At 35.6% G+C, this 14,967-nt stretch overlaps 1 protein-coding gene across 3 annotated transcripts in view; it reads right to left on the reverse strand.

Annotated features, from left to right (window-relative positions):
- msl-3 (male-specific lethal 3) overlaps positions 1 to 14,967 on the reverse strand; it is a 164,014-nt gene that overhangs the window by 34,458 nt on the left and 114,589 nt on the right. Inside the window, exon 11 of one of the 3 annotated variants that reach the window (XR_016549195.1) lies at positions 14,426 to 14,592. The exons of the other annotated variants lie outside the window; for them this stretch is intronic. The gene's annotated coding sequence lies outside the window, so the exon portion shown is untranslated. The remainder of the gene's footprint in view (positions 1 to 14,425; positions 14,593 to 14,967) is intronic. 3 annotated transcript variants of the gene reach the window in all.

Raw genomic sequence — 14,967 nt, forward strand, 5'->3', positions numbered from 1 at the left:
CAGAACTTTTTAAGCTGCTTCAGGTATCCAACAAGCAGGGGAGTGATTGCAAACTGAGCAACAAATGCATCAACCACCTAAAATTCTCAAATGTTCAAAGTTAGCTTGTCTGGCACCAGTGAACATCATCATCATCACTCTGGAAGTATAATATAGAGGGATAAGGTTATATCTCTATACCATAAAAACATAATGATGTTGCTACTACATGAGATGAGCAGGAATAAACTAATCCTTGCCTTCTGCATCCCTAATTGTGAGCAGTCATATAAGAGCTAATCCAAGCATTATAAAAGAGATGACCACCTCTTTTACATAATGCTTCAATTAGCTCAATTCATACTGACTCATCATAACTGCAGCTCTGTTACTATGACATCAATATATGCAGTTAAACATGATCAAATGATCTGAAAGAAATATTTCAGCATAATGAAAAATCAGGGAAATTAGAGATATTGGGGGGGGGGGCAATCAAGCATGTGCCAAGCCACCCCTGGGACAAACGAGTGTGAGTGCAGGAATGACTATACAGAAAGATGAGGATGAGTGCAGGAATGATTGTAAAGAGATGGGTACAGTTTCCCAGATTTTGAATATGAATGGGCAGGTAATAACATTATGCAAGGGTAACTGTGGGATGTTAAAATGCACGTACACAAATGTCCAAAGTCTCAGAAATAAAGGAGAGAAGTTTCTGGCATTGGTCAGCTTGACTTGGACAAAGATTATTGGCATCAGCAAGATCTGGTTGACAGAGAATGATGTAGTTACAGGGATAGAATGTAATGGATATTGTATTTTCAGAGAGGATAGAGGAAATAGGGCAGGAGGAGGGATATTATTAATGAAAACTGAAGAATTTCAGCCAACAAAAATAGAAGTTCAGATTGTAGATCTGAGGGAAATGGTTCATTTGAGGCTGTCTGCTGTGAGACAGATTCAAGAGGAGAAAATATATATTGTTGATTGTTACTAGACCTGGGTCCTAAAGAAGGTGTGGATGACATGCAGTGGCAGATTAGCACGAGTGCAGGCCAAGCAATTATCATGGAAGAGCTTAAGGGTCAAAGCTGTATAACTGAGAGGAGACCTCCACATAGCCTTTAAAGGAATGCAGAGAACCGACCAGGGCTTCTGACCTAATGTCCAATCCTCACCCTCTCGTGGTGCACCCTGTTGGATATCTACCAGGATACTGAACGAACGAGGATGGTCTGGCAATCTGGGATTTAGCCGAACAAATTGTATTCATATTGGCTTAAACCAATATACAAAATGATGGTACAACATGACAAAATTTCATGCCGGCTGGGGCATCGCTCAGTTAAACAAGACCCCCGTTGTTTTTGCCAGGGAACCAGGGCAAACAGCGAAAAGTCAGCTGCTGGAATAAATCTGAAAACATACCCCAAATCAACATCACCAGAGTTCAAGATTGGTACTATCAACATAAGAAGCCTGAATGGCAAAGAAATTCAGCTAGCTGAATAATTGGAAAAGTACCAGATTGACATAATAGGGGTGACTGAAACAAAAAAAGGCAAAAACTGGTGAGATCTTTCTGAGCAATAAATACAAAATGTTATATTCGAGCAATGACAATCAAGGAAAAGAAGGAGTAGCCATAGTATTCAACACAAAATATGAGGCTAATCTTGAATGGTAGGCAGTCTTAAGTAGAGTGATGTGGGCTAATATCAGAATGGGAAATTGAACAATGAGACTTATTTGTGCCTATGGTCCTACAGAAGGTTCTACTAAGGTAGAAGTGGAGGAATTTTTTGATGCATTAGAAAAAGCAACTGACACAATGAAAAAGGAAAAGTTGGTCCTTGTTGGAGATCTAAATAGCAGATTAGAAAATGATTGTCAGACATATAAAAATGTTTTGGGAAAATTTGGAAAAAAGAGCATAGCTAATAATAATGGCAAATACCTGTTGGATTTCTGCTCAGGACATGGAGTGGTTATTACTAACACCATGTTCCAACATAAAAATGTGCACAAATTCACATGGAGAAAACAGGAAAGGAATAAGAAATGTCTCACCGACTATGTTATTGTTGATAGTGATGTTTTCTCCCTGGCGCAGGACACCAGAGTGTACAGAGGATTTGATATTGGAAGTGATCACTATTTAGTCTTGAGCAGGATAAAATTGAATTTCATATTGAAAAGAATAACATATAAGAAAGTTTTAAAGCGAATAAAAGTCAAGCAGCTCTCAGATGTGAACTGTAAACTACAATACACAAAAATTATTGAAGAAAAAATGAAAGAGTGTGAGAACAGGAACCAAACCTTGGAGATTCAGTGGCAAGCTTTGAAGAAAATTCTGATTGATTCAGCCAGAGAGGCATGTAGTGATGTTGTCTGCAAGGATAGAAAAATCAGAACTCCATGGTGTACACAGGAAGTTAAAGAGGCAGTGAAGGAAAAGAAGAAAGCATATCAAAAGTTCTGGCAAATTAGTCAGCTTTTGCTCTCAGAGAATACAGAGACAAATGTAAGAGAATGAAACACTGTGTAAAACTGGCTAAACAAAAGTCATGGGAGGACTTTGGCAAGAACATAAAAAATAAATATCAAGAAAGTGGTAAGATATTCTGAAGGTTATTGGAGGAAAGAGTGCCGTAAAAGGAGTTAGAGATGATAAAGGTGACATGAAAACGGGAGAAAAAGATATCCTTGAAGTATGGAGTAATTACTTCGAAAAATTGCTAAATGAAACAAGCAGTGATATATACAATGGTAAAAAACACGCAACATGCATACAGTCAGGAAAACATATTCGTACTTGAAGTAGAAAAAGCCATCAAAGGCTTGAAATGTGGAAAGGCAGCAGGATAGATGATATTCGACCAGAAATCCTGAAGTATGGTGGTATAAAAGTCTTACAGTGGCTGCACTGCATAGTTCAGAGAGCCTGGATAGAGGGACGAATTCCCGATGATTGGAGTAGAACTCTCATAGTACCAATATATAAAAAATTGAAATAAAACTGAATGTGAGAATTACAGAGGCATTTCATTACTGAGTGTTTTCCTGGTAAGATATATGCAAGTGTACTTGAGAAACGGTTGAGAAGAATTGTGGAAGAAAAGCTTGGTGAAGAACAAGCTGGATTCAGGCCAAATAAAGGCTATCAGGATCAGATCTTCACTTTATGACAAATAGTTGAGAAAGCATGAGAATATAACAAAGAACTGTATTTAAGTTTTGTTGATCTGGAAAAGACAAGGTGCCAAGAGAGAAGCTATTCAATACGCTACAGTTATATGGTGTCAATGGGACATTATATCAAGCAATACTTAGTCTTTATTTGAGTTGTAAGTCAGCAGTTAGAATTGAAGGAAGTACAGGAAGATGGTTTAATATTAAATCTGGTGTGAGACAAGGATGTACATTATCCCCTCTATTATTCATTATCTGTATGGATCACATTATGAAGGAAAGTCGTATTAAACATGATATCAAAATTGGAGATGTTAATGTCAGCTCTTTGTTTTATGCAGACAATGTTATACTTCTAAATAAATTCGCTACAAGTTTCCAAGATTCCCTGACTAAATTGAATAACTGTTGTCATAGATATGGTATGAAGGTCAGCATTAAATAGACAAAGACAATGAAAATAGGTAGAATTGTTGAAAATGTCAACTGTGTTGTGAACGGGGAACCTGTGGAACAAGTAAAACATTTCATCTACTTAGGCACGATTTTTAGTGAAGATGGTAAATTAAATATGGAAATAGACAACAGAATCAACAAAGCTGGTATGGTAAGAAGTCAATTGAATAAATTCATATGGAATAATAGAGAAATTAGCCTGAACACTAAATTAGCTGTATACAAGACTGTTCAAACCAGTTTTAACTTATGGATCTGAGAGCTGGGTCAGAAGTAAAACACTTGACTAAGGACTAGAGACTGCAGATATGAGAGTCCTGAGAAAGATTAGAGGCGTGAACAGATGGCATCACTGGCAATATCATATTAAAAACGAGGATATTACAAAAGAACTTGACACTGTCAGCATCCAGGAATGCGTTAGCAGACCTAATCTCAGGTGGTATGGTCACTTAAACAGAATGGACGAGGAAAGATCAGCAAAACAAGTGTTCTCTGCAAGTTTGACAGGAAAACGACCCAGAGGAAGACCAAGATATAGGTGGATTGATACAGTACAAAGTGCTTTAGAAAATAGAAATATAAGATCTGATAATGATAATACTGGAGTCTTGACAAGTAATAGACTGATTTGGAGGAAAATTGTAGATAGGAAGTTAAGTTAGTAATGATGTAAATTTTTAATGTAGTACTATCATATCCTCTACACCCTTCGAGGTTACATGTCAGGAATTTGATGATGATGATGACTTCAACTATCGGGATATAGATCGGAAGGAGGAAAGGGTATATGGCAAAATGGAAACTGAATTTGTATAGTTAGTAAAAGTAACTATATAAATTCTATTTATATAGTTACTCTTATAATAAGTAATTTATATTGTTACTTGAAACAGCATGTGATTAAGTGGACCAGAGGCTTGAAAAAGTAGGTTCTGGTAACAGCATCAGAAGCTCTACCTATAAATAAAGTAGCAACTCTTCCTCCAATTGGCAAAAGCGACCAAGCATGCTGTTCTGGGAGGTTGCTCAACATGTGGAATTTTCAGTATAAAAGGGTTTATGTGGAAATAGAAAGCTGGAGATTATGACAAAGTGAGGTGGCAACTTGGAGCAGTGCCATGGCATAAGAAACTAAATGGAATGAATGTCATTAGTGCATGAGAAGAGGTCAGGGATTGTTTGAGCAGGGCAGTATCAGACTGCATACCCAGTATCAAGAGGATAAACAGACTATGGATTAAGTGGATGAATAGCAATATAAAGCAGGAGCTGCAAAAAATGCAAGCATTGTGGAAGGCATTAATCACACATCTCCATTGAGAGCAATAAACCCATCTTACACAAACAGGTGAAATCATAACATTTATTCAATTCAAATATGCAAATATTCGCTGGTCTGACTCTACAGTCAGACCAGCGAAGCCATTTAAGTATGTCAGCTAAATGCAAACGCCTCATTTCTTCTTTTTGCCAAATGTTATATTTATGATCTATGCTTTTTTAATTCGAGGAGCAAGATTTGTTTGAAGTACAGCTGAATCTCACTATATCAAACAGCCAAAAAGTCCTAACCCATAGGTATAATTGCTATGGTAAAAGAAATTCATAGCAAATTATCCACTGTAACAAACTATTCCTGTGTCCTAGTAGGTTTGTTATAGTGAGAATCAACTGTAGTCTGCAGCAACATTTCTGTAGCTGTATTTACTTTGATGTTTTTTTGCCATTCTCAAATCCATTCCTGTAGTTTTGATAATGATGATGAAAACAATTGTTGGATTGCTAGAGTTATATCATCAAGAACCAACTGATGAAAATCTGAGATATTAGATGCCAGAGATAAAAATGAAGAATAGAAAATGTAGAAAGAAGTGGTAGTTACAAAATCTTAACTATTGACTATAACTTCCAACATTTGAAAGTTATTCATCATATTTTATTGAATATAAACTGCATAAACAAAGATGTAAAAAGGTTTCAAGGATGATGAAGGAATCAAATACATGTTATGAAGACGTTTACAAGGAGAGATGAGGAAAACAACAAACAACAGTAACATACACTTTTATTAACAAAAATGCTCCGAAGTAATCATGTCAAACATCCAACGAAGAGGAAGAATTTGTGAGTGTCTGATGTCAGTTTAATATACTGTTTCAGTCTTATTATTTTTACTTTCATGATAAATTATAAATATATATATATTTTTTATTGTTTATGAGTCAAATAAATCTTCCATTTCTTTCTGACACCAATTTTATGTTTTCTTTGTTTCTGCTTCCATTATTCTTAGAAATATAAACTCTTGTGCTGCGAGACTGTCACTGCATGCATTTCTCACATAACATGAGGCACTATATACTATAAATCCAAAATATTGGCAATTTCTAAAAATTCTTATCCTACAACCCCTACTATAAACCAAGAAATATCTCATACTAACTTAATTTATCAATACTTACTATTCATCACTGATTATAGAAATAATGGAGGGGGACTGTAGAAGGAAAGAGGCAGACCAAGAATTTCATATATAAATAACATAACTATGCTAACTTTGCGCTACGAGTTATGAGGAGATAAAGAGGAGATCACAGGACAGGATGTTGTGATGTGCTGCTATAATTACTAATCTTCAGATTGATGCACCAAAGAAGAAGACTATTCATCAATTAATGCTTTAAACCATTGCATACTTCAAAGATGATAAATATGTCAAAAGTATCAAAATGTCCAGAAGTTGTTGAAAAAGCTTGGAAATGGAAGAAAGAGTAGTGCAAGGAATCAAAGATAATAAAGGTGATATAAACACTGAAGATAAAAATATTCTGGATGCTTTGAGTAAATTACCTTGAAAGATTATTAAATAAGATAGGTAGAGACTCAACTGCGGTAGAAAATATGGAAGAAATATATCGTAGCATGCTGGGTTTTTGATACTCTTGGCAAATTCAAAACTATGTAGCTTTGTATGTGTGTGTGTGTGGTAATTTCAATAAGTTGCAAAATATTCTGTCACTGGCATTCCTGGCAAACTAACCCAATGCCACAGCATTTCTACACCACTAAGAGTAGACAAATCACATTGTCTAATAATGGATACACAAGTTGTCATAATTATTTAAAGCTGATATGAAAATAAGACTTACAAACAAAACATACAATTAACAGAGCATTTTAAAAAAAAGCATCATCATAAAACTGATACATAGTGGTATTTGCTATCTGCACATCTACTATTTGTGTAATATATATATATACACGAGGGACGTCCAGAAAGTAAGTTCCATTTTTAAATATTTTCACTGCAGCACTGCGATCGCAATGGTGTGCATGCGTGCTGAGTTTGTCAATTCCTTAGCAAGGAGCTGGTGCCATTTACGAATATTCTTGCAGTGCGTATGCTTCTTGGTGTGTGTTTATAATGTCTAAGAAAATCGAATTGCTAGCTGCATGTGAAATTAGCTCAGTTATCTGTTTCTTGAATGCGAAGAAAGTTAAAGCAGCTGAAATTCATCAGCAAATTATTGAGGTTTATGGAGAACACGCAATAAGTGATTCAATGGTATGAAGATGGGCAAGACTTTTTAATGAAAGAAGAACAGGCGTGCACAATGATGAATGGAGTAGGCGACCATCTTTAGTGGCTGACGATTTGGTGCATTCGGTTGAAGAGAAGATTCGACAGAATAGGAGATTCACTATGATGTCACTCTTGCTGCAATTTCCAGAAGTTTCACGTTCGTGTCTTCACGAAATTGTATCGGAGAAACTGAATTATCGGAAATTGTGTGCACGCTGGGTGCTGAAGTTGCTTACAGAACAGCACAAAGTGAATCAGCTGGGCATTGCGTTGGAATTCTTGTCATGCTACCATGAGGATGGTGATGCTTTCCTGAGCAGACTTGGGTGTCGCACACAACCCCGGAATTAAAACAACAGTCCATGGAGTGGAGGCACACCTCATCACCAGTCAAGATGAAATTGAAGACAATGGTTTCCACTGGGAAAATCATGTGCACTGTGTTTTGGGACAGACAAGGAATTTTGCTGGTAGACTTTTTGGGTCAAAACTCCACAATCAATGCGAGTATGTACTTCCAAACCCTTAAGAAACTGTGTAGTGCGATCCAAAATAAACGACGTGGCATGCTTACCAGGGGCACTGTTTTGATTCATGATAACATCTTATCAAAGTTGTTGTGTTATACTGTCCCACACATAGCCAGCATAACACAACAACTTCTCGCAACCTTTGGCGGGAAACAATTCCATCATTCCCCATATAGTCCTGACCTCATGCCAAGCGACTTTCACCTGTTCAAACATCTGAAATCTTTCCTTGGTGGCTGGCTGTTTCAAGACAACGAACAAGGTTAAAGAAGCAGTCAATATGTAGTTTGCTCACACACGGCAACCTTCTACGATGAAGGTTGCTGCCTATAACCTGCCCTTCAAGCCCTAAGTGCCTGAACAATAGCAGAAATTATGTAGAAAAGTAGTGAAAGATGTCTACTTTAATTTCCAATAAAGTTTTTTTTGTAAGTATATTTTTGTTTCTCTGACAGCTCATCAGAATTTACTTTCTTGATGTCCCTCGTACACACACACACATGATAAATAATAAATTTGGAATTACTAGATGACTGATACAACTTCCAAACAAAAACCAAAAAACCAGACGATATTACTATTATTATTGCATGGGAACCTAAATGGAGTCCAAAGATTCATAACAGGAGATTCACCTGCCCACACAATGTCTATCCTACCTCTCCTTGAACACATTCACTAATAAATCACTCACAACAGACTATGGTGACTCATTCTTCACTCTTCTCTGAGTGAAAAATCTAGTCCTTTGTAGCTTGTGTGTGTGTGTGTATTCCAGAAGATAACATTAATATGAAGGTTGAAATGTTGGACAATTAAAATAATTATTCTTAACACAGTAGTAGTCTCCATAATTTTATCAAAATGAATCAGGGACAAAAAAATTTCCTCTGCATCAATCTTATAAAAGCCTCTTAGTAACTTAAAACATTTCTATCAACCACCCCCCACCCCAAACTTTAACCATCTTCTGCAACCCACAAACCTTCAATCTCTCATTAGAAGAATTGAAAAGAACACTCACCATTTTGATTGCTTGCTCCTGGATCCTTCCAATCACTTCCTCATCCCAGGAAATCCAAGTGATGTGGTCACATTTGAATTAATATACAAAGTTCTGATCATCCAGCTGACCATACATGCACACAATAATTTGGATATAGCAATATCAAAACCTTATTGAGAGGAATGATGGCCTCATTATCCATGCTTTTTATTGTGTTCTTCATTAAGCCAGTCATACTATGGGCTCATTTGGCTACTTTTGCAATATGCCCTCTGAACCCCAACATCCCCCAAATCTGTAGCTTAATTTCCTGGCATACAGTTCCATCAATGTGGTACACAGCTTATAATCTTTTCATCCAAAATGTTTTCCATAACTTTGCACTTTTCCACATTAAACCGCCACCAGGTATCTTTTGTCAATACTGTAAGCCTATTTAAATCATCCTGCAAACTCACTAGATCATCTTAATTAACTATGATACTATCCAAATTTGCACCACCAGCAAAAACTGAATATTTATAATGAAGGTTTATTTTTTTGATCCTAAGAATTAGTAATAATATTTTTGGTTTACAGATTAAGTGTTGATCAATTTTATTAACTTAACCAACTAGTTTTGCCAAATTTTAACTATTGGTGTCTTCAGGGCACTTACATATAGGCTGAAACAATCTCACAATTATGTGTAACTATAAAACTGACTAGAATAATTACAAATAAAATAGTATTGAACGTGAGTGAAACACGTATCGCATGTTCAAGATTAGCTAGCTGTTGCTAAGGAACTTTCTGTAGTTTGTATTAAAGTTCATTTCTTTTGTTTTTAAAGATTTGATTAGGGTTTTCCGTATCTCTGGAAGTATAAGGCCTTGATTTCTGTTAAGGTTGACAGTAGAATGGGCGACTGTGGCTGCTTCTTTGAAAATTCTTGAATGGTAATCTTCCTCTAAGTAAGAGGAACAACTTTTGTCCCACTCGATGACATGGTTAGTTGTAGAGAAATGAGACGATAGGCCAGAAATGTCTTGTTTGTTGTTTTTGACATAGCCAATGTGCTCTTTTTGCCTGATTTCAAGGCTTCTCGAAGTCTGTCAGATGTAACTAGAGCCACACAAGCAAGGAATATTATAAACTCCAGCATATTTATAGAAAGGTTGGTTGTCTTTTGGAGTTCTTAGTAGTTTACGAATAGATACTATTGGTTTAAACGTTACTCTTATTTTGTGTTGTTTGAGGAGGCTGGCAAGCTTGTAGGAGATGCTACTAGCCAGCCTAGATGTCACCTCTCTCTTTACAAACGTTCCTGTAGTGGAGGTCATTGACATCTTAATTACCTTGTTACCACAAGATATAACCTCATTGTTTGCTCAATGTCTAAATTCTGACTACTTTCTGTGGAAAAATAAGATCTACCAACAATTAACAGGCTTGGCGATGGGGAGCCCACTCTCACCTTCATGTGCTGACCTCTTTATGGAAGACTTAGAAAATAAAATCCTATCCCAAATTATTCCCAAACCTAAAATTTGGTTCAGATATGTGGACGATATCTTCATTGTGTGGAACAACAACAAAGTGACCTATATGATTTTCTCAAAAAGATCAACTCCTTCCATCATTCTATTAAATTTACTATGGAACTTGAAAGAGAAAAACAACTACCATTTTTAGACATCTTGATCAAAAAACAAATTGATCATCATCATCATCAAATTCCTGACATGTACCCTCAAAGGGTGTACAGGATATGATAGTACTACATGAAAAATTTACATCATTACTAACTTCCTATCTACAATTTTCCTCCAAATCAGTCTATTACTTGTCAAGACTCCAATATTATCATTATCAGATCTTATATTTCTATCGTCTAAGGCACATTGTACCGTATCAATTACCCTATATCTTGGTCTTCCTATGGGTCGTTTTCCTGCCAACCTGGCAGAGAACACTTATTTTGCTAATCTCTCCGCGCCCATACCACCTGAGATTAGCTCTGCTAACGCATTCCTGGATGCCAACAATGTCAAGTTCTTTCCTAATTTCCTCGTTTTTAATATGATATTGCCAGTGATGCCATCTGTTCACGCCTCTAATCTTTCTCAGGACTCTCATATCTGCAGTCAAGTGTTTTACTTCTGACCCAGCTCTCAGATCCATAAGTTAAAACTGGTTTGAACACTGTCTTGTATACAGCTAATTTAGTGTTCTGACTAATTTCTCTCTCATTCCATATGAATTTATTCAATTGACTTCCTACCATAACAGATTTGTTGATTCTGTTGTCTATTTCCATATTTAATTTACCATCTTCACTAAAATTTAATTTACCTAATTAATTTTAATTTTAATTAAATTAAAATAAATTTTAATTTAATTAAAAAACAAATTGATGGCAGTATAAATCTATCAGTGTACAGAAAACCGACCAATACAGGTCGCTACCTACATTTCAGCCCCTCTCACCACATCGCACATAAACTCAGCATTGTACACATGTTAAAGAAGAGAGCGATTCGCATCACAACAGACAACGAGACTCTTCAAGATGAGTTAACATTATTTCTAACAATCTGTACTTGAACGACTATCCAAGAAGACTAGCCAATAAAGTCCTTTTCTCTGAACCACCACAAAAAGAACAAGAAGATATTCAATATATAAAAACTATTGCAATTCCGTTTGTAAGTAGCATCTTCTACAAGCTCGCTAGCCTCGTCAAAACAACACAAAATAAGAGTAACATTTAAACCAATAGAATCTATTCGTAAACTACTAAGATCTCCAAAAGACAACCACCCTTTCTATAAATATGATGGAGTTTATAATATTCCATGCTCGTGTGGCTCTAGTTTTAGTTCGCCCACCGATTAGAGGTCCCTCGACACTTCTGCGCATGTCAGAAAAAGGAGAATCCATTCCAATAATAGGGTAATCAATCTGTCTTCTGGGATGTGTTTGTTTATTATTACAGGTCGGAAAATTTAGATTTTCTTTTACAAACATTGTAGTTTTTAAAGTGCAACTATTTTGCTTGTATAACAGTTGGAAAAATGTACGTAGAATATTAACAAAATTAAAAAAGGTATAGCATAAAACAAAAATTTAACTAAGTTTATTTTTAAGAAAGTTTTCTATAAAATAAAAATAATTATACAGAAAAACAGAAATTTTTTCAAATGAACTTAGATATTCTAAACTTACAGTTGAGAGAACTGAGACACTTTAATGTCCTAAACTGATTAATTATTTATGACTTGTTGTGACTCTTTTAACAAACCTATGCAAAAAAAGGTTGGAAAAAAAAATACCATTATCAAATCCTTTTAATCTTCATAGTCATCTGAACCAGTGTCCGAATCGCCATCACTTTCACTTAAACTGATCACCAAAGGTTCGCATAATTCTTCGATAATTCCGTCTCTGTCCCAATATATATTTTCCAACGAGGTGACACGAAAGCAATATTTTCCCCAGTTTTGAACTGTAATACTTTCAATCGCCTGTTCTGAAAGCTTAAAAAGTTTCGACATGTCAATATCTCCAGTTATGTTGCGATGGCGAATGAAACTTTTCACTTTTGCCCAAACATACTCAATAGCATTAATATTGCAATGATATGGTGGTAGCCTCAAAGCTAGAAATTCATGCTCTTTGAGCATTGTGTCGAATTTAAATTGTTTAGTTTGTGGGTGAGTTTTTTTTGACCGAATTAAGCCATTCAATTTTTCGCATATCTGGGGAATAAGAAATGATATTTGCAGAGAGCCAATCCATAAGAACTTGCTTCTTATTAGACCAATCTGGAACTTTGTTTAATCGAATAGAGTGATATGAAGCATTATTAATTATAACAACAGCATTTTTAGGAAGGTTTGGAATCAGTTTTTCTTCTGCCCACTTTTTGAAGATCGTAGAATTCATTTGCCTATAGTAATTGGCTTTGTATAGTAAGTTTGAATTCGGTAAAATACCCATTTCTCCACCCACACACAAAATCATTATGCGCTGCGAGGCATTTCTGTTTTGTAGCACTCCACATTCTTCTTTAGACTGCCGACATTTTCCATAAGTTAAATTACTATCAATCCAAGTTTCATCTAGATACACAATCGGTCTTTTCTCCTATCTGAAATGTCTTATTGTTCTCAAATATTGCGTTCTAGATAAAACAATGTCACCTCGCTCCACAACAAGTTTCCTTTTATTCTGGGACTTTTTAAAACAAAATCCGATTTCATGAAGTATTTTCATTAAAGTTTCTCTTTTCCAAGAAAAATAAATTTTTTCTTTAAGCACAGGAATCAATTTCGGAACAGTTGGCACTCTTTTCTTGACCACGTAAAATTCGTGAATAGTTCTTCTAACGTCTACATCAAAATCATTCAAAGCTACGGTTTCAATGGTTTTCTTTACTCTGGCACTTTTTTTTTAGGATTTAAATTTTGGCTTAACTTCACCTTTTGATTCCCTACGAATTCTTTTAACAGTCGACCCCGATACGCCCGCAATTTTACTTCCACGTTTTATTACTTGAGAAAGGGGAACGAGGAGACGATTTTTTTTGCAAGAGCTACTGAAACGTTTAACAACATAACTTGTTGACTGTACTGGATCCATCATACAAATTAATAATAAAAAAATAATGCAAAAAAGCGACAACAAAAATCAAGCTAGTCCTAGTACAGCCTTCATTTCTTTCTCCCCTTCAGCATGAATCGACAATTCTTGGCAAAATGCCAAGGAGAGATCTACAAACGGTGGGTGAACTATACATCAGACAGATTTCGAGAAGCCTTGAAATCAAGCAAAAAGAGCACATTGGCTATGTCAAAAACAACAGGACATTTCTGGCCTATCGTCTCATTTCTCTACAACTAACCATGTCATCGAGTGGGACAAAAGTTGTTCCTCTTACTTAGAGGAAGATTACCATTCAAGAATTTTCAAAGAAGTAGCCACAGTCGCCCATTCTACTGTCAACCTTAACAGAAATCAAGGCCTTATACTTCCAGAGATATGGAAAACCCTAATCAAATCTTTAAAAACAAAAGAAATGAACTTTAATACAAACTACAGAAAGTTCCTTAGCAACAGCTAGCTAATCTTGAACATGCGATACGTGTTTCACGCACGTTCGGTACTATTTTATTTGTAATTATTCTAGTCAGTTTTTTTTACAGGTATTCTTGTCAGTTTTATAGTTACACATAATTGTGAGATTGTTTCAGCCTATATGTAAGTGCCCTGAAGACACCAATAGTTAAAGTTTGGCGAAACTAGTTGGTTAAGTTAATAAAATTGATCAACACTTGATCTGTAAACCAAAAATATTATTACCAACAGAATATTTCTCTTCAAATAATTTCCTATATCATTATATATAAATGAAAATGCAGTGGTCCAAGCATCAAGCATTGGGGCATAATCTCTAGCCACTTACTTACTTCTGGAGTCTACTGTTCACATAGTTTTGGTATCTGTCCATCAGCTATCCTCATATCCATATCGCCAGCTTCATACCCATCCACATTTATTCCAATTTGTGTAATACATTCTGTCAAACATCCTTGCAAAATTCAGCAGTATTATTGTGCAGCCATTCTCTTTATCCAACTCAACAATCCCTATTATAAAAAGTGAGAAAATTATTAAGGCATGACCTACCCTTCACAAAGCAAAGCTGACTCCAGATAGTATTATATTCGTATTTGACCAGAAATGCTCATATAAAGAAGTTTGAAAGTTTGACAGTAGCTACACTGCATAATTCACAAGGCCTTTTTTCAAAAGATGAAATCCAGATAACTGATCTCAGCTCTCATAATATCCATCTATAAAAAAGGAAATAAAACAATGTGAGAATTACAGAGAAATTACCATACTGAATATTTCAGTTAAGATTTATGCAAGCACACTTGAGAAGAGGCTAAGGAAAATTAAACTGTGGAAGAGAAAAACTCAGGGAAGGTGAACTAGAAATTTGGGACTTAGATAACCAAAATGAGTTCTATATTGGCTTAACCCAAAACAAACATTCTTATACCTATTTTGCTTGTTTTAAACCAATAAATAACACAATTTGGTTGGCTAAATCATCCCAAATTATTGGTCCATCCTCATTTATTCAATATCTTCCATTTGTAGGTGGATACTTACTAACAGGGTGCAAAATGTGAAGGTGAGGATTAAACATTAAATCAGAAGGT

This window comes from Typopeltis vanoorti, chromosome 12, assembly GCF_054136105.1.
Source record: "Typopeltis vanoorti isolate ZY-2024b chromosome 12, IOZ_Tvanoo_1.0, whole genome shotgun sequence".
Classification (NCBI taxonomy): Eukaryota; Metazoa; Arthropoda; class Arachnida; order Uropygi; family Thelyphonidae; genus Typopeltis; species Typopeltis vanoorti.